Source organism: Arachis stenosperma, chromosome 7 (genome assembly GCF_014773155.1).
Source record: "Arachis stenosperma cultivar V10309 chromosome 7, arast.V10309.gnm1.PFL2, whole genome shotgun sequence".
Classification (NCBI taxonomy): Eukaryota; Viridiplantae; Streptophyta; class Magnoliopsida; order Fabales; family Fabaceae; genus Arachis; species Arachis stenosperma.
The window spans coordinates 66,650,541-66,667,102 of NC_080383.1; the positions used below are offsets into that span (position 1 = coordinate 66,650,541).

The 16,562-nt window shown below is 39.3% G+C and overlaps 1 non-coding gene across 1 annotated transcript; it reads right to left on the bottom strand.

Annotated features, from left to right (window-relative positions):
- Positions 1 to 15,778: 15,778 nt before the first annotated feature.
- On the bottom strand, positions 15,779 to 15,886 carry LOC130942566 (small nucleolar RNA R71). Its single transcript, XR_009071134.1, has one exon. It is a non-coding gene; the product is annotated as a small nucleolar RNA R71 (small nucleolar RNA).
- Between the last annotated feature and the right edge of the window lie 676 nt (positions 15,887 to 16,562).

Below are 16,562 nucleotides of genomic sequence, written 5' to 3' on the forward strand. Positions count from 1 at the left end.
TAGCTATAGGTTTGAGGTCCAGTCTTCTTAGTTGGACTGGCTTGCCTTTGGAGTCTATTCTCCATTGGGCGCCTTCCACACAAATGTCCATTAGGACTTGATCCAACCTTTGATTAAAGTTGACCCTTCTTGTGTAGGGGCGTTCATCACCTTGCATCATGGGTAAGTGAAACGCCAACCTCACATTTTCCGGACTAAAATCCAAGTATTTCCCCCTAACCATTGTGAGATAATTCTTTGGGCTTGGGTTCATACTTTGGTCATGGTTCCTAGTGATCCATGCATTGGCATAGAACTCTTGAACCATTAGAATTCCGACTTGTTGCATGGGGTTGGCTAAGACTTCCCAACCTCTTCTTTGAATTTCATGTCGGATCTCCGGATACTCATTTTTCTTGAGCTTGAAAGGGACCTCAGGGATCACTTTCTTCTTTGCCACAACATCATAGAAGTGGTCTTGGTGGCTTTGGAGATGAATCTCCTTCTCCCATGACTCGGAGGTGGAAGCTTTTGCTTTCCCTTTCCCTTTTCTTGAGGAAGCTCCGGCCTTAGGTGCCATGGTAATGGAAAAACAAAAAAAAAGCTTAAGCTTTTACCACACCAAACTTAAAATTTGCTCGTCCTCGAGCAAGAAAAGAAAAGAAAGTAGAAGAAGAAGAAGAGAATATGGTGGAGAGGGAGAGAAGTGGTTTCGGCTATGTGGGAGAAGAAGGGGTTGTGTTGTGTGAAAATGAAGATGAATTGAAGGTTATTTATAGGGAGAGGGAGGGAGGGTGTTCGGCCATTTTGGGTGGGAATGGGTGGGAAATTGAATTTGAATTTTATGAAGGTAGGTAGGGTTTATGGGGAAGAGGAGGATGATGTGAATGGTGAATGGGGTAATTGGGAAGAGGAATTGAGGTGATTGATGAAGAATGTTTGGGAAGTGTGACATGGGGAAGAGTAATCACATTCACAAAAACTAGGATTAGGAGGTAAGGTGGGAATGTGTTAGGTGGGGATCCTGTGGGGTCCACAGATCCTGAAGTGGGGATCATGTGGGGTCCACAGATCCTGAGGTGAAAAGAAATACCATTCCTTCACCCTATAGGCATGTAAATTGCCTTCATGCATCATTCTGGCGTTCAAACGCCCATTGGTGCATGTTCTGGGCGTTCAACGCCCATGTAATGCATGTTTCTGGCGTTGAACGCCAGTTTCATGCTTGTTTCTGGCGTTCAGCGCCAGAATGTCCTCTCTGTGCACCATCCTGGCGTTTAACGCCAGGTTGTTGCTTGTATTGGGCGTTCAGCGCCAGAATGGTGCTCTGTTCTGGCGTTGAACGCCAGTCTGCGCTACCTCCAGGGTGAAAAAATTTTTTCTTCTGTTTTTGACTCTGTTTTTAATTTTTTTGATTTTTTCGTGACTCCTCATGATCATGTACCTAATAAAACACAAAAATAACAAAGAAACAAATAAATAAAATTAGATAAATAAAATTGGGTTGCCTCCCAACAAGCGCTTCTTTAATGTCAATAGCTTGACAGTGGCTCTCATGGAGCCACATGGTGATCAGGTCAATTTAGTGTGTAGTCCCAACACCAAACTTAGAGTTTGGATATGGGGTTTGAACACCAAACTTAGAGTTTGGGTTGTGGCCTCACAACACCAACTTAGAGTTTGACTGTGTGGGCTCTTCTGACTCTGAACTGAGAGAAGCTCTTCATGCTTACTCTCTTTGTCACAGAGGGATGGCCATGTGCCTGAAACACAAGGTAGTCCCCATTCAATTGAAGGACTAACTCACCTCTGTTGACATCTATCACAGCTCCTGCTGTGGCTAGGAAAGGTCTTCCTAGGATGATGCATTCATCATCTTCCTTCCTAGTGTCTAGGATTATAAAATCAGTAGGGATGTAAAGGCCTTCAACCTTTACTAGCACATCCTCTACTGCCCCATAGGCTTGTCTTATTAACTTATCTGCCAATTGTAATGAGAACAAGGCAGGTTGTACCTCAATGATCCCTAGCTTCTCCATTACAGAGAGTGGCATAAGATTTATCCCTGACCCCAGATCACATAGAGCTTTTTCAAAGCTCATGGTGCCAATGGTACAAGGTATTGAGAACTTGCCAGGATCTTGCTTCTTTTGAGGTAGAGTTCTCTGAATCCAAGTATCTAGTTCACTAATGAGCAAGGGAGGTTCACTTTCCCAAGTCTCATTACCAAACAGCTTGGCATTCAGCTTCATGATAGCTTCTAAGTATTGAGCAACTTGCTCTCCAGTCACATCTTCATTCTCTTCAGAGGATGAATATTCTTCAGAGCTCATGAATGGCAGAAGGAGATTTAAAGGAATCTCTATGGTCTCTAGATGAGCCTCAGATTCCTCAGGATCCTTAATAGGAAACTCCTTCTTGCTTGAGGAACGTCCTAGGAGGTCTTCCTCACTAGGATTTTCGTCCTCCTCCTCCCTTGTGCATTCGGCCACTTTGACTATGTCAATGGCCTTGCACTCTCCTTTTGGATTCTCTTCTGTATTGCTTGGGAGAATACTGGGAGGAGTTTCAATAACTTTCTTACTCAGCTGGCCCACTTGTGCCTCCAGATTTCTAATAGAAGATCTTGTTTCATTCATGAAACTAAAAGTGGCCTTTGACAGATCAGAGACTATATTGGCTAAATTAGAATTGTTTTATTCAGAATTCTCTGTCTGTTGCTGAGAAGATGATGGATATGGCTTGCTATTGCCTAGCCTATTACGTCCACCATTGTTAAAGCCTTGTTGAGGCTTTTGTTGATCCTTCCATGAGAAATTTGGATGATTTCTCCATGATGAGTTATAGGTGTTTCCATAAGGTTCACCCATGTAATTAACCTCTGCCATGGCAGGGTTCTCAGGATCATAAGCTTCTTCAGAAGCTGCCTCTCTATTACTGTTGGATGCATGTTGCAATCCATTCAGATTTTGAGAGATCATGTTGACCTGTTGAGTCAACACTTTGTTCTGAGCCAATATGGCATTCAGAGCATCAATTTCAAGAACTCCTTTCTTCTGAGGTACCCCATTATTCACGGAATTCCTCTCAGATGTGTACATGAACTGGTTGTTTGCAACCATGTCAATGAGTTCTTGAGCCTCTTCAGGCGTTTTCTTCAGGTGAATGGATCCACCTGCAGAATGATCCAATGACATTTTCGAAAATTCAGAGAGACCATAATAGAATATATCTAATATGGTCCATTCTGAAAACATGTCAGATGGACATCTTTTGGTCAGCTGCTTATATCTTTCCCAAGCTTCATAGAGGGATTCACCATCTTTTTGTTTGAAGGTTTGAACATCCACTCTCAGCTTGCTCAGCTTTTGAGGAGGAAAGAATTTATCTAAGAAGGCAGTGACCAGCTTATCCCATGAGTCCAGGCTATCCTTGGGTTGTGAATCCAACCATATTCTAGCTCTGTCTCTTACAGCAAAAGGGAAAAGCATGAGTCTGTAGACTTCAGGATCTACTCCATTCGTCTTTACAGTCTCACAGATCTGCAAGAACTCAGTTAAGAACTGATAAGGATCTTCAGATGGAAGTCCATAAAACTTGCAGTTTTGTTGCATTAAAGCAATTAGTTGAGGCTTAAGCTCAAAGTTATTGGCTCCAATGGCAGGAATGGAGATGCTTCTTCCATCAAACTTGGACGTTGGCTTTGTGAAGTCACCAAGCATTCTTCTTGCATTATTATTATTATTTTCAGCTGCCATCTCTTTCTCTTGTTCGAAAATTTCTAGAAGGTTTCTTCTGGATTGTTGTAATTTAGCTTCTCTTAATTTTCTCTTCAGAGTCCTTTCAGGTTCTGGATCAAATTCAACAAGAGTGCCTTTATCCCTGTTCCTGCTCATATGAAAGAGAAGAAAACAAGGAAAGAAGAGGAATCCTCTATGTCACAGTATAGAGATTCCTTTATGTTAGTAGAAAAAGAAAGGGGGTAGAAGAATGGAGAAGAATTCGGATTTATGGATGAAGAGAGGTGAAGAGAAGTGTTAGTAATTAAATAATTAAATAGAAGAAGAAAAAAGGAGGGAGAATTTCGAAAATAATTTTGAAAAAGAGTTAGTGATTTTCGAAAATTTAGAGATAAATGTAATTGAAATTAAAATTTGAAACAATTAGTTAATTAAAAAGAATTTTTGAAAAAGAGTGAGATATTTTCGAAAATAGAAGAGAGAGAAGTAGTTAGGTGGTTTTGAAAAAGATAAGAAACAAACAAAAAGTTAGTTAGTTGATTGAAAAAGATTTGAAATCAAAATTGAAAAAGATAAGAAGATAGCAAGTTAGATAAGATATTTTGAAATCAAATTTTGAAAAAGATAAAATTTTTGAAAAAGAGAAAATAAAAAATAAAAAGATTTAATTCATAAATTTAAAATTATTTACTTCACTAACAAGAAACTACAAGATAAGATTCTAGAACTTAAAGATTGAACCTTTCTTAACAAGAAAGTAACAAACTTCAAATTTTTGAACCAATCACATTAATTGTTAGCTAATTTTCGAAAATTAGATATAAAAGATAAGAAAAAGATTTTGAAAATATTTTGAAAAAGATTTTGAAAAGATAAGATTTTTAAAATTGAAATTTTGACTTGACTTGTAAGAAACAACTAATTTTGAAAATATTTGACCAAGTCAACCCAAAATTTCGAAATTTTGGAGGGAAATAAGGAAAAGATATTTTTGATTTTTAAATTTTTAAAGAAAAACACAAAAATGACCCAAAACATGAAAATTTTGGGTCAAGACTCAAGATGCATGCAAGAATGCTATGAATGTCAAGATGAACACCAAGAACACTTTGAAGATCATGATGAACATGAAGAACATAATTTTTAAAAAAAAATTTTATGCAAAGAAAACATGCAAGACACCAAACTTAGAAATCTTTAATGCATGGAAAATATGAATGCAAAAATGTACATGAGAAACAACAATCAACATAAAACAAGAAATCATCAAGATCAAACAAGAAGACTTGTCAAGAACAACTTGAAGATCATGAAGAACACTATGAATGCATGAGATTTTCGAAAAAAAATGCAAGAAAAATTTTAAAAGCATGCAATTGACACCAAACTTAAAAATTAACATAAGATTCAAACAAGAAACATAAAATATTTTTGATTTTTATGATTTTCTAATTTTTTTTGTATTTTTATTTTAATTTTTTCGAAAATGTTTTTGAAGAAAACGAAAAAGGAAAGAAAAATTTTGAAAAAGATTTTTGAAAAGAAAATTACCTAATCTGAGCAACAAGATGAACCGTCAGTTGTCCATACTCGAACAATCCCCGGCAACGGCGCCAAAAACTTGGTGGACGAAATTGTGATCATCATTATATGTTTCTTGGATTTTGAATGAAAGCTTATTTATGGCACTGGTTGAATTCACAACTCCGTTCAACTAACCAGCAAGTGTACTGGGTCGTCCAAGTAATACCTTACGTGAGTAAGGGTCGAATCCACAGAGATTGTTGGTATGAAGCAAGCTATGGTCACCTTGCAAATCTCAGTTAGGCAGATTAAAATGGTTTATGGGTTTTCGAAAATTAATAATAAGAAAATAGAAATAAGAAAATAAATAATAAAAGGGATACTTATGTAGCCTCATTGGTGGGAATTTCAGATAAGCGGATGGAGATGCTGTAGAGCCCAAGGACGCCTGCTCTCCTACTGCCTCTACTCAATCCTTCTTACTCCTTTCCATGGCAAGCTGTGTATAGGGGTTCACCATCAGCTGTGGCTACTTTCAATCCTCTCGGGAAAATATCCTATGCGGCTGTCACTCGCACAGCTAATCAGTCTGGAGGCATCACCCATGGTTGATGGCTACATCCCATCCTCGCAGTGAAAACTAATGCTCACGCACTCTGTCACAGTACGGCTAATCACTGGTTGGTTCCCGCGCCTACTGGAATAGAATCCCTTGATTCTTTTGCGTCTGTCACTAACGCCCAGCACTTGCAAGTTTGAAGCACGTCACAGTCATTCATTACCGGAATCCTACTCGGAATACCACAGACAAGGTGAGACTTTCCGGATTCCCAGGATCCTACTCGGAACACCACAGACAAGGTTGGACTTTCCGGATCCTCAGAAATGCCGCCATCTATCTAGCTTATACCACGAAGATTCTGTTGGGGAATCTAAGAGATACGCATTCAAGCTCTGTTGCATGTAGAACGAAAGTGGTTGTCAATCACGCGCGTTCATAAGTGAGAATGATAATGAGGGTTATCTAACTCATCACATTCATCATGTTCTTGGGTACGAATGAATATCTTGGAATAAGAATAAGAGAGATTTGAATAAAAGAAAATAGAACTTCATTAATACTTGAGGTACAGCAGAGCTCCACACCCTTAATCTATGGTGTGCAGAAACTCCACCGTTGAAAATACATAAGCAAAGGGTCCAGGCATGGCCGAATGGCCAGCCCCCCCCCCCCCCCCCCAAAACGTGATCAATGATCTCCTAAGATGAAGATTAAAACAAAACTGAGACCAAAGATGTCTAATACAATAGATAAGTGTCCTATATATACTAGACTAGCTACTAGGGTTTACATGAGTAAGTATTTGATGTATAAATCCACTTCCGGGGCCCACTTGGTGTATGCTTGGGCTGAGCTTGATCAATCCACGAGCTGAGGCTTCTCTTGGAGTTGAACTTCGAGTTATGACGTGTTTTGGGCGTTCAACTCCGGATCATGACGTTTTTCTGGCGTTTAACTCCAGACAGCAGCATGAACTTGGCGTTTAACGCCAAGTTACGTCATCAATCTTCGAATAAAGCATGGACTATTATATATTGCTGGAAAGCCCTGGATGTCTACTTTCCAACACCGTTGAGAACGTGCCATTTGGAGTTCTGTATCTCCAGAAAATCCATTTCGAGTGCAGGGAGGTCAGAATCCAACAGCATCAGCAGTCCTTTTGTCAGCCTTTTTCAGAGTTTTGCTCAAATCCCTCAATTTCAGTCAGAATTTACCTGAAATCACAGAAAAACACACAAACTCATAGTAAAGTCCAGAAATGTGAATTTAACATAAAAACTAAGGAAAACATCCCTAAAAGTAGCTTGATCTTGCTAAAAACTACCTAAAAACAATGCCAAAAAGCGTATAAATTATCCGCTCATCACAACACCAAACTTAAATTGTTGCTTGTCCCCAAGCAACTGAAAATCAAATTGGATAAAAAGAAGAGAATATACTATAAAGTCCAAAATATCAATGAATATTAATTTAATTACATGAGCGGGACTTGTAGCTTTTTGCTTCTGAACAGTTTTGGCATCTCACTTTTTCCTTTGAAGTTCAGAGTGATTGGCGCGTCTGGGAACTTAGAATTTGGGATAGTGTTATTGAAAAGATAAACAAAGAAAATTAAGACAAGAGAACAAAGAAATGTAGAAGAAACTAGATGAAAACAAGAATAAAAAGTAGAAACTACAAGGAAATTAAACTAAAAACCTAGGTTCAAGAGAGAATGGGGAGCTTCTCTCTCTAGAAAATGAACTACATGATGCAAAACTACCCCTAATCGCTCCCCCCCCCCCTCACATGGAAGGAGGCCCTGACGGTGCCCAATTGTACGAGTTGGAATTTCTCAAATTAGAACTAACTTTGCAAGTATAGACCCAAACCCAACAATCGGTCGCCGACCAATTTGGAAATTCACAAGATGCATCACAACTCAAAACCAATTTAAAAACCGAGAGTAATTGACTCCTGGGTCGTCTCCCAAGGAATCACTTAAGAGGCAATGAGTGTGCAAATTCCGGTTGTAGTGATCAATGGGTTGTCAATAAAGAAATGAACATATAAAGCAATAAAAGAACATGCAAAATTGTAATGATTGAACTAATGAAGAAATTAAAGAACCGACAATGTAATATCAACAAGTAAAGTATAAAAGAGATTAACATAGCAATGTATGGAAAATTGAAAGCATAAAAAGGGGTCTTGGCTTGGAGTGAGCTAAGGGTCCTTTCCTTGTTGGAACCACAACTATGCCAATTATGTTGGATTAATCTCACTTTATCAACCCTCACATCGGAAGGTAAGTTAAATGAACATAAGTGTTCTTAACCCACAAATCCTAAATTGTTTGCTAATTGCCTTAGCAACAACTTAGCTTTAGTGGGAACAAGAGCAATTAACAACCCAAGAATTGACACTAAATATTGGACTGGTGCACGAAATTGTGATCATCAATGGCGCCATCAACATGGTACGCTCATTGCAATCTCAACTCTTTATCACAACTCCGCACAACTAACCAGCAAGTGCACTGGGTCGTCCAAGTAATAAACCTTACGCGAGTAAGGGTCGATCCCACGGAGATTGTTGGTATGAAGCAAGCTATGGTCACCTTGTAAATCTCAGTCAGGCAGACTCAAATGGGTATAGATGATGAATAAAACATAAAGATAAAGATAGAGATACTTATGTATTCCATTGGTGAGAATTTCAGATAAGCGAATGGAGATGCTTTGTCCCTTCCGTCTCTCTGCTTTCCTACTGTCTTCATCCAATCCTTCTTACTCCTTTCCATGGCAAGCTTATGCAAGGGTTTCACCGTTGTCAGTGGCTACCTCTCATCCTCTCAGTGGAAATGTTCAACGCACCCTGTCACGGCACGGCTATCCATCTGTCGGTTCTCAATCAGGCCGGAATAGAATCCAGTGATTCTTTTGCGTCTGTCACTAACGCCCCGCCCTCAGGAGTTTGAAGCTCGTCACAGTCATTCAATCATTGAATCCTACTCAGAATACCACAGACAAGGTTTAGACCTTCCGGATTCTCTTGAACGCCGCCATCAGTTCTAGCCTATACCACGAAGACTCTGATCTCACGGAATGGCTGGCTCGTTTGTCAGGCGAGCGCTCGGTTGTCAGGCGATCAACCATGCATCGTGTATCAGGAATCCAAGAGATATTCACCCAATCTAAGGTAGAACGGAGGTGGTTGTCAGTCACACGTTCATAGGTGAGAATGATGATGAGTGTCACGGATCATCACATTCATCAAGTTGAAGAACAAGTGATATCTTGGAACAAGAACAAGCGGAATTGAATAGAAGAACAATAGTAATTGCATTAATACTCGAGGTACAGCAGAGCTCCACACCTTAATCTATGGTGTGTAGAAACTCCATCGTTGAAGATACATAAGAACAAAAGTGATCATTGGCTTCGGTCCCAGAGAAAGAACTAGAAGAACCAAGATGAAAATACAATAGTAAAAGGTCCTATTTATAGAGAACTAGTAGCTTAAGAATTACAAAGATGAGTAAATGACATAAAAATCCACTTCCGGGCCCACTTGGTGTGTGCTTGGGCTGAGCATTGAAGCATTTTTCGTGTAAAGACTCTTCTTGGAGTTAAACGCCAGCTTTTATGCCAGTTTGGGCGTTTAACTCCCATTTTGGTGCCAGTTCCGGCGTTTAACGCTGGGAAAACTGAAGGTGACTTTGAACGCCGGTTTGGGCCATCAAATCTTGGGCAAAGTATGGACTATCATATATTGCTAGAAAGCCCAGGATGTCTACTTTCCAACACCGTTGAGAGCGCGCCAATTGGGCTTCTATAGCTCCAGAAAATCCACTTCGAGTGCGGGGAGGTCAGAATCCAACAGCATCTGTAGTCCTTTTCAGTCTCTGAATCAGATTTTTGCTCAGGTCCCTCAATTTCAGCCAGAAAATACCTGAAATCACAGAAAAACACACAAACTCATAGTAAAGTCCAGAAAAGTAAATTTTAACTAAAAACTAATAAAAATATACTAAAAACTCAACCAAATATACTAAAAACATACTAAAAACAATGCCAAAAAGCGTACAAATTATCTGCTCATCATGGACATTCCAACTCTAGGAACCAAATTGCTCACTTTACCCAAGCCAAGAGATAAAAATTTATCCTAAAACCATGTTTGACATTTTGTCAAACACTTGGTGGGCAAAAAGCTTAAACATGAGAAAAATAAGAAAAGGCTTGAAATTAAAAGCAACAGTTGATCTCAATCAACAAGGATAGCATAAGAAAGCATAGAACAAATACCAAACATAAAACTCATCAACAAGAAAGTGAAATTGCAAAAGAGAAGCAAAATTGAGCTATAACTTGAATGAGAAAAAAGAGTAATGACAATGTAACTATAAAAAGTAATAACAAGAGAATACTTACAATGAGACTAGCAAAATCCAATTATAAAAAATGGAAATGGCACTTGGAATGTAAAACCCTAATGGAGAAGATGAGAAAATTTAGAAAAAACTAAAAACTAAAAACCTTCTATTCTACTCCTAAAACTATTCTAATGCTATGCTATGTTATCTCCTTCATTTTCCCTCCAATATGAGCTAAAAGACTTCAGAAATGGGCTTCCAAAGCCCCTAAATCACGAGTCACGTGCCTTTCTAATGAAGTCATGCGCGGACACCTGTGCGGACACACAGGTGTGTGCGTCCGCACACTCTACGAAAATTCCCTCCTGTGTGTACGCACGAGTGTCTGTGCGCACGCACACTAGGCGATGCTTAGCGGGATGGGCGACGCGCTCGAATTAATCCACGTGCTCTACTTGGGCTCCTGTGCGGACGCACAAGATGATGTGCACACGCACGCGTCTCTGAGCTCACCTCCTTTGATTCTTCATGTTTCCTCCACTTTGCAAGCTCTTCTTCCATTTTCTCCAACCCATTCCTACCTTATACACCTGAAACCACTCACAAACACATCAAGGTATCGAATAGAAGGCAAACGGAATAAAAATAGATCAAACTAAGAACAAAAGAGCATATTTTCATAATCAAGCACAATTTGGGAGGAAAATTCAAAAGCATGCTATTCAAGGGAATAAGTGTGAGTTTATGTGATGAAATCCATTCAATTCTAATAAAAAATCATCGTCAAATATGGATTCATCAGGTCCTCTTTGATATAGCATTCAATCAGCTTCAGAAGGTCCAAAATTGGGCTCTGGAGGCCGAAAAATCACCCCTAGCGATTTGTATTAAATGAGTCACGCGCCGGGACCTGTGCGTATGCACAGGTGTGTGCGTACGCACACTTACTGATTTTCTTATTGTGCGCACGCACAGAATGTTGTGCGTAAGCCCACATGGTTTTGTGATTCCTATGCGTACGCACACACCAGTGTGTGCTTCTCCTTTGATTTCTTTATGTTTTCTCCCTCTTGCATGCTTTTCTTCCACTCTTATCAAACCATTCCAACCTATTACACCTAAAATCACTCATCAAAACCATCAAGGCATCAAATGGGATGAAAGTGGGATAAAATTGATTAAATTAAGCACAAAATGGCATGTTTTCACAATTAGGCTCAATTTAGGGAAAGAACACAAAAGTATGCTATTTAAATGAATAAATGTGGGTTTATATGATGAAATCCACTCAAATCAAACCAAAATATATCATTAAATATGGATTCATCAAAATTCCTACCCTTGTTTGCAATCCCCAAGAAGGGACATAATTCTAGTAGACTCAAGAATGTGAACAAGCTTTTTAGCACTTTAAAAACTTCTTCAGCCAGCCACCTATCCTTACCCGACCCGAAGAAGGGGAAGAGCCTGTGATGTACCTAGAAGTCACAGACAAGGCTATAGCCTCATCCCTCATCCGAGAAGATAGGAAGGGGCAATGACCTACTTCATGAGCAAGGCATTACAGGGGCAGAATATTACTATTAAATAAGAGAAAAATTTGCCTTCCCATTCGTTTTAGCTTCTAGAAGACTACGACCTTATTTTCAATCCCACACCATTAAAGTCCGAACTAATCAACCCATGAAGCATATCCTCCAAAAGACGGATATTGCAGGGCAGATGTTACAATGGGCTGTAGAATTGTCCATGTTTGATCTAATGTATAAATCTCAAACAACCATCAAGTCGCAGTACCTGGCCGACTTCCTAGCTGAATATACAGAAAAGAGCTACAAAGGAGCTCTATAACTTGGAATCTATATGTGGACGGCTGATGAGCGGATAATTTGTACGCTTTTTGGCATTGTTTTTAGTATGTTTTTGGTAGTTTTAGTTGAGTTTTTATTATATTTTTATTAGTTTTTAGTTAAAATTCACTTTTCTGGACTTTACTATGAGTTTGTGTGTTTTTCTGTGATTTCAGGTATTTTCTGGCTGAAATTGAAGGTTCTGAGCAAAAATCTGATCCAGAGACTGAAAAGGACTGCAGATGCTGTTGGATTCTGACCTCCCTGCACTCGAAGTGGATTTTCTGGAGCTGCAGAAGCCCAATTGGCGCGCTCTCAACGGCGTTGGAAAGTAGACATCCTGGGCTTTCCAGCAATATATGATAGTCCATACTTTGCCCAAGATTTGATGGCCCAAACCGGCGTTCAAAGTCACCTCAAGAAATTCCAGCGTTAAACGCCGGAACTGGCACCTAAATGGGAGTTAAACGCCCAAACTGGCATAAAAGCTGGCGTTTAACTCCAAGAAGAGTCTCTACACGAAATTGCTTCATTGCTCAGCCCAAGCACACACCAAGTGGGCCCGGAAGTGGATTTTTATGTCATTTACTCACTTCTGTACACCCTAGGCTACTAGTTATCTATAAGTAGGACCTTTTACTATTGTATTAGAGGACTTTGGTAGCTATCTTCGTTTTATGCTATCTTAGATCATTGGGAGGCTGGCCATTCGGCCATGCCTAGACCTTATGCTTATGTATTTTCAACGGTGGAGTTTCTACACACCATAGATTAAGGTGTGGAGCTCTGCTGTACCTCGAGTATTAATGCAATTACTATTGTTCTTCTATTCAATTCCGCTTGTTCTTTGTCCAAGATATCACCTGTTCTTCAACATGATGAAGGTGATGATTGACGCCCATCACCATTCTCACTCATGAACAAAGTGACTGACAACCACTCTTGTTCTATACGCATCTGAGGCTTAGTGAATATCTCTTGGATTCCTGATTGCACGATGCATGGTTGATCGCCTGACAACCGAGTGCTCGCCTGACAAACGAGCCAGCCATTCCGTGAGATCAGAGTCTTCGTGGTATAGGCGAGAATTGATGGCAGCATTCAAGAGAATCCGGAAGGTCTAACCTTGTCTGTGGTATTCTGAGTAGGATTCAATGACTGAATGACTGTGACGTGCTTCAAACTCCTGAGGGCGGGGCGTTAGTGACAGACGCCAAAAGAATCATTGGATTCTATTCCGGTCTGATTGAGAACCGACAGATGAATTCCGCTATGCTGTGACCAGAGCATATGCAATCGTTTTCAATGAGAGGATGGGAGGTAGCCATTGACAACGGTGAAACCCTACATGAGCTTGCCATGGAAAGGAGTAAGAAGGATTGGATGAAGGCAGTAGGAAAGCAGAGAGACGGAAGGGAAAGCATCTTCATGCGCTTATCTGAAGTTCCTACCAATGAATTACATAAGTATCACTATCTTTATCTTTTATGTCATTTTCGTTTATCACCATCATACATTTGAGTTTGCCTGACTAAGATTTACAAGATGACCATAGCTTGCTTCAATAGCAACAATCTCCGTGGGATCGACCCTTACTCACGTAAGGTATTACTTGGACGACCCAGTGCACTTGCTGGTTAGTTGTGCGAAGTTGTAGTGATCACAATTTCGCGCACAAAGTTTTTGGCGCCGTTGCCGGGGATTGTTCAAGTCTTGAGCAAGCTTTTGGTAACAATGCCTGAGATTGTTCAGTTTGGACAACTGACGGTTCATCTTGTTGCTTAGATTAGGTATTTTTTTTTTTTCGAAATTCTTGAAGATGAATTCTAGAGTTTCATGATGATTTGTTGAAATCTGGCTGGCTGAGAAGCCATGTCTAATCTGATTGGACCGAGGTTTCAACTTATCACCACAAGAGCTTGTTGATTTTCATCAATTTTGCTTTTGGAGCAGTGATCTGCTAAGGCTTGGCTGACCTTTGGTCATGTCTAGTGTTTTGGACCGAAGCTTTCTTTGAAAGCTTGGCTGGCTGTGAAGCCATGTCTAATTCCTGGACCGGAGTCTTAGACTAGCATTGCACTGATTCTTGGAATTCTCATTAAGAATTTTGATACCTTTTCTCACTTAATTTTCGAAAAACACAACAAAAAAAATTACAAAATTATAAAAACCAAAAAAAAAATATTTGATGTTTCTTGCTTAAGTTTAGTGTCTCATCTTAAGTTTAGTGTCTTGCATGCATTGTTATTTGATTCTTGTTGCATTTTGATTATTAAAAATCCAAAAATATTTTTAAATTGTGTCTTTTCAAGTCAATGATACAAAGAATTGAAGATTCAGAACATACTGCAGAGGAATTATACAGAAAAAGCTGAGCATTCAAAAATGCCCAGTGAAGAAGACAGACTGGCGTTTAAACGCCAGCCAGGGTACCTGGTTGGGCGTTTAACGCCCAAAGAGGTAGCATTTTGGGCGTTAAACGCCAGAATGTATACCATTCTGGGCGTTTAACGCCAGGATGGTGCTAGGGGGAAGATTTTGTTTTCAAAATCAATTTTTTTCAAGTTTTCAAAGTTTTTCAAAATCAAATCTTTTTCAAATCATATCTTTTCAATCAAATGTTTTCAAAATCAATTTCTTTCCTTTTTCAAAGATACTTACTAACAATTAATGATTTGATTGAGCATTTTTTGCCTTTTCTGTTGAGGAAGGTTTTATGTTTGAATCATATCTTTTCTTGTTAGGCAAGTCACTAATTTTCAAAATCATATCTTTTCAAATTGTTTTCAAATCATATCTTTTAAAATTGTTTTCAAATCATATCTTCTCAATCACATCTTTTTAAGACCATAACTTTTCAATCATATTTTTTTTATCACATCTTTTTCAAAATAGTTTTCAATCAAATCTTTTTAAAAACTTCTAAATTCAAAATCTTTTTCAAAAATCACTTGATTTCTTTTTCACTTTGAATTTTCGAAAATTATCAATCAAATTTTCAAAATGTTTTCAATTGAATTTTCGAAAATTCTCTTCCCTCCTCCCTCATCCTTCTATTTATGGAGTACCACTCCTTCTTAATGCACAATTCGAACCTTATCTAATTAAAGTTCGAATTCTTCTTCTCCTTCTTTCTTCTATTTTTCTTTTCCTCTGACACTTCAAGGAATCTCTATACTGTGACATAGAGGATTCCACATTTTCTTGTTCTCTTCTCTTTCTTATGAGCAGGAGCAGAGACAAAGGCATTCTTGTTGAAGCTGACCCTGAACCTGAAAGGACCCTGAAGTGAAAACTAAGAGAAGCCAAGGCACAACTCTCTTTAGAGGACCTGACCGAATTCTTCAAAGAAGAAGAACACATGGCAGCCGAAAACAACAACAATGCCAACAATGCAAGGAAGGTGCTGGGTGACTTTACTGCACCTACTCCTGATTTCTATGGGAGAAGCATCTCTATCCCTGCCATTGGAGCAAACAACTTTGAGCTAAAGCCTCAATTAGTTTCTCTAATGCAACAGAATTGCAAGTTCCATGGACTTCCAATGGAAGATCCTCATCAGTTTTTAGCTGAGTTCTTGCAAATCTGTGACACAGTCAAGACTAATGGGGTTAACCCTGAGGTCTATAGACTGATGCTATTCCCTTTTGCTGTAAGAGACAGAGCTAGAATATGGTTGGATTCTCAACCTAAAGAAAGCCTGGACTCTTGGGAAAAGCTAGTCAATGCCTTCTTGGCAAAGTTCTTTCCACCTCAAAGATGGAGTAAGCTTAGAGTGGAAGTCCAAACCTTCAGACAGAAGGATGGAGAATCCCTCTATGAAGCTTGGGAAAGATACAAACAATTAATCAGAAGATGTCCCTCAGACATGCTTTCTGAATGGAGCATCATAGGTATTTTCTATGATGGTCTCTCTGAACTATCCAAGATGTCTTTGGATAGCTCTGCTAGAGGATCTCTTCATCTGAAGAAGACGCCTACAGAGGCTCAAGAGCTGATTGAAATGGTTGCAAATAACCAATTCATGTACACTTCTGAAAGGAATCCTGTGAACAATGGGACTAGTCAGAAGAAAGGAGTTCTTGAGATTGACACTCTGAATGCCATACTGGCTCAGAACAAGATATTGACTCAACAAGTCAATTTGATTTCTCAAAGTCTGTCTGGAATGCAAAATGCACCTGGCAGTACTAAGGAAGCTTCATCTGAGGAAGAAGCTTATGATCCTGAGAATCCTTCAATGGAAGAGGTGAATTACCTAGGAGAACCCTATGGAAACACCTATAATTTTTCATGGAGAAATCACCCAAATTTCTCATGGAAGAATCAAGAGAGACCTCAACAAGGTTTCAATAACAATAATGGTGGAAGAAACAGGCTTGGCAATAACAAGCCTTTTCCATCATCTTTTCAGCAACAGACAGAGAGTTCTAAGCAGAATACCTCTGACTTAGCAACAATGGTCTCTGATCTAATAAAGACCACTCAAAGTTTCATGAATGAAACAAGGTCCTCCATTAAGAATTTGGAAGGACAAGTGGGTCAGCTGA